Consider the following 4,406-nt stretch of genomic DNA (forward strand, 5'->3'; position numbering starts at 1 on the left):
AACATGGTGATAATCAGGGATGCACCACATATCAGATATTTGGATCCAATATCAGTCTGATCCCATCTCACAAAGTTAGACTGGTAACAATGAGCTTATTTAAGGAATCCATCTATTGAATTAAATTCTGTGTTGTTAGCTGCAGAACGATGGTTGCAAAATGGAGAGGTAAGTTAGCAAAGAAGAAGCTAAAAGCAAAGCTTTAGCAGTTTGGATATTTTAGAGGGATTTGGGTTCAGTTTGACCCTTGGTAAATCTTTACTGCGACCATGTTTTTTTTTTTAATCATCTAAATTATCATCTAAATGATGTATGTGGTTCCTCTTAGTTGTCAAGCTCTTTGTTTAGCTTTCTGGCTCTTAAATGTCCCATTTCAAGCCACTGCAAACAGCTTAAAAAAAAACCCTAAAACAGCAAAAAAAACAACAACCACAAAACACAAAAAGAAAAACAAACTCACAGACACACAAAGCAACCCAGTGGAACAAAAAGTAGTAAAAATGTTATTCGCTACAGAGCCAAACATTTCCCTCAGGAGTCGGTAGGAACCAAAAATATTGGCTTTACATTCACCAGAGGACCACAAACACATCTCCAAATGAACCATAATTCTATCAAATAAGCAATTGTTTGTGTCCAGATTTATGTGTCAATGTTATGTTTATACTGCCCATATCTATATTTTGCTTTTCACTTGTTTGGAGCAGAAAAAACACAGTTACCAGCAAACAGCTCACAAACAAAAGTCAGAATAGTTTCAGAGTGGGGGAAAAGTGAGGACATAAAATAGACCCTTTAATGTGTAAAACTAATTCTCGATGTATCTATTTGTAACAAGCAGAAGCAGTGCACTGTGCCCCGTGCACAAAGAAGCCACCAAATATAGGCCCAAGCTGCCTCAAACAGCCTGGATCCAGCACTGGCTGTCCTACTTTGACACTGGCTCTCACCATAATTTTCTTCTAGAGAAATCAAAATCAGCTCCCCACGGCATCCCCCCACCCTATCACTGTTAAAGCCACAGCCTGAACCACTTCGACCAACTACGGCCAGCTGCAGCTCCCTCAATCGAGAAAGAAAGAAATCAGAGTACACATTTTAAGCAAAACACAAATAAAGAACATGTTAAAGGCATGCTGGCCACAATAAGACCAAGAGGTTTTATAGAAAATCTCTCTTCTGTTCACCACGTGAAGCTCTGTCACCAGCAAGGTTTTCTCAAGCCCATCATTACAAAAATAAAGTAAATAAAAACAGTAAAACTGCTTTAACAGTCTCTTTAAATTGGTTGCTTTTTCACTTCATAAACAAATATTGCTTTATTTTCATAAATGGCAGATTTGGGGGAGAGTATCCAAACTCTCAAATAACTAACTACTTGCTCAACTGACACTCACTTATGCCCTTTAAAAAGTACAGGTTTAGTTTTAAGGTCAGAAAGACTTTCATTAATGGCATAGACACATCTGCTTCTAAATCACCTCAAAACTTAAGAGAATGAACATTTTTGAAACAATTAAAGGTTCTTCATTATAATTCATGATAGGACTGTGTCGTTGAGGTGATGATTATAGGCTCTACTGTGATTTAAACGGCAGCTTTCAAACCACGAGGATCAGATCAACTTTAAAAAGCCATTTATCACTATTTCATATATTTAAAAAAGTGTGAGCGGGAGGATTTCTGCTCTATGGCAGATCCATTTCACTGCTCTCAGGTAATAAGGTTAACCCTGCCAGTCAAAAAGTACTATAACACATCTGTTTAAGACACTCCTTAGAAAAGTAAACACTGATTTCTGCGCTTTCTTAACGCTAATTTAGAAGGTATTCCCAAAAGGATTCAAGTTTCTCTGATTTTTTTAAAATATATATTAGGTCTGAAAGTAGCTTTGGGCTCTTTTGTGGGTTCAGAGCTTTAACCTTCACCTTAACGTCACGTTTTGTGGTCTTAACTCTCAGTTTCAGCTCGCAGGTCTCCTCGGTCTTGCTTTAATCTGCCCTCTAACGTTAGCTAGCTAATTAGCTTTCAGGGCTACAGCATTCCTCAGTGTCCCGCACTGAGGCACAGATACGCACCTTCACCTACCTCCTCCGCTGGCTCCCAGGGGGGAACACACCGACACGACGGTGCTCCCGGGTGTAGTTAAACTCCCAGTAAACTTCCCCGTCGACCGGCCACCGTGTGAAACTATTTCCCTACTTGTCAGGTTTGTCGGAGAGCGGCGTTCCAGTCCGTCCTGCTCTTCCCTAGCCGGTGTGTAATCTACAGCAGTGCTCGCTCCTGTCGAGTCGCTTGCCCCGAGAACTTCGCAACTACCTTCAAGCAAAGATCGTCTATGCAGACAAGACGTGCTATTCTATATATTTTCCGGAAAACACAAAAATAAAACTTTCCGGTTTAACTAATTGTAAGTTACCATAGTCACCGGTCTTGTACATGCACATTTAACAAAATAATTAAACTTAGCACTATTTTATCAGGCAATGCTGTAGTTGTAAGTGGCTAATGACTAATCACTAGCTATCGTAGTGAGACCTCTTCTCTTGTTTGTGAGTTATACACATGGTTCGAACTTTCAGGTGTTCCGGACACAAAAGGGGATTTAGCGCAACCTGGCGGTGATGACCGCGAACTGCAAATACATTGTGCGTAATTGTGTCTGCTTTTAAAACGAAAAAAAAACTTTTAGTTCATGGCACACATACAATGTGCTAATCAGCCCAATGTGCTGTCAAGTGAGTGACCAGCAAATGAACAATCAATCAACTATCATTTTACGGTTTACAAAATGCCCATTCCTTTCCCTGTGTGTTACAATTCACAGACCATCTACAAATGGGACCAAAAGCTGCACTGTTCTACATCAAAAGTTTTACACTACTTTTAACTTTGTCTTATTTTTATAAACACTATAAAGACAAACTCATCCAGTTGGCCAGTTTGAACCCTTTAGTGGGCCATTTTGGACCCCAGGCTGCATGTTTGACACCCATGGCTTGAGGCAACAACAGAAATCAAAGTCATTGATGTTTATGAGGCATATTTGGCCAAGATTTTACTTCAAATGAGCCTTTAATGAACCATCTATTTAAAAAGAAAAAAGCATCAGTATTCCCTCAGGAGTTATTACAGGTTTGTTAGTATGCATGGATCACAGCGGCTCTACAAAAGCACAAAAACTGCAAAGGTTTTGTAAAGATACAGTATCGCAGAAAGTTGATTCTGCTGATCTGGACATTGTGTTTTCAGTGGGAGAAATGTTTCATTACTCATCAAAGTGACTTCTTCAGTCTCAGCCGACTGCAGGTTTCCCCAACTTTATAAACAGTACATTTGCATAAAGACCAAACCTAGCACCACTGATTAACAATGGGGTCATGAGGTCAGTTTCATGATCATTAACATGCAGACTGTCATGACCACTGATCAATGGCCAAGAAACAATAGAATTTTACTATTTACAACTTTAACATCCTGAGTCTGGGGGAATCAGGTGTCCCACTGTGGCTGGGACATCCCCGGCATACTGAGAAAATGTCCTATATTTTCACTTGTTTTAGTTGTTGTGCTGGGCGACACACTGCACACAGGTTTGAATCCACCAGCCGACTGGCACTTTTCTGTGTTTGCAAACTTTTCAAAGATGGGTTCAGTCATCAGGACAGCAAGTATATCCCCTGTCAGTTCTTAAATATAATGGGCAGCAAGTTGCTTCTCTAAGACCACTGCTGGTCCCTCTCCTCCTTGGCCTTGTGTTTACACACACCTAAATGCTTCAGACCAGCAAACTGCCAAGACCTTTGCTTTAGTCAAGGCGCTCACACTTGCAAATGATCACATGCTACTTGTCCTCTTAATTCACGATGAAGCAGTAAGGTGTACTGCTTCTGCACTTTGGCTTCATCTTCATGCAATACGTCATGTATTTCATTCATCTGAGGTCGTATTCACCAAATTTTACGCCCTTCTTTAATTATATGTAAAACCTGAACTGACAGAGGGTGTACTTTCTTTTTGCCATGACTGTAAATTGGATTTATTGGTGATTCTAAAATGGCTGTAGGTGTGAGTTGCTGTCTTTCTGTGTTAGCTAACTGCAGCTTTCCTCACAGCAATTTTCACACTTTGTAAAACCATCTAGTGGGCTGATGCCACTCAGTGGCAAATCCCTCCACTTAAGACTGGGGAAATATTTTATATGTACCTGGATTTGCTTGAAGTGACTGTGTTAAAGCATGAAAGAAGACCCCATCTCTAATTCCAGGAGAGTTCTCAGAACAAAGCCACAAACCAAAAAAAAAAAAAAAAGTAGTCGACCAGTGTATGTACGTAAAAGAGAAACAGGCACGTGAAACCCATCTCCACATTCACAAGAGTCAAATGACAGAACACAGAGGGGGCAG

General features: G+C 40.2%; 1 protein-coding gene across 7 annotated transcripts in view; it reads right to left on the reverse strand.

Moving 5' to 3' along the window:
• The window catches only part of LOC147307946 (rho GTPase-activating protein 12-like), a 59,694-nt gene extending 57,255 nt beyond the window's left edge, over positions 1-2,439 (reverse strand). The window contains exon 1 of one of the 7 annotated variants that reach the window (XM_086273641.1): positions 2,079-2,439. The gene's annotated coding sequence lies outside the window, so the exon portion shown is untranslated. The remainder of the gene's footprint in view (positions 1-2,078) is intronic. The other 6 variants (XM_086273634.1, XM_086273636.1, XM_086273639.1 and 3 more) reach the window with 6 other exon arrangements.
• Between the last annotated feature and the right edge of the window lie 1,967 nt (positions 2,440-4,406).

This window comes from Aulonocara sp. 'chitande type north' Nkhata Bay, linkage group LG18, assembly GCF_057382095.1.
Source record: "Aulonocara sp. 'chitande type north' Nkhata Bay isolate Kocher_YH1m ecotype deep benthic linkage group LG18, A_spYH_male_GT1.1, whole genome shotgun sequence".
Taxonomy (NCBI): domain Eukaryota; kingdom Metazoa; phylum Chordata; class Actinopteri; order Cichliformes; family Cichlidae; genus Aulonocara; species Aulonocara sp. 'chitande type north' Nkhata Bay.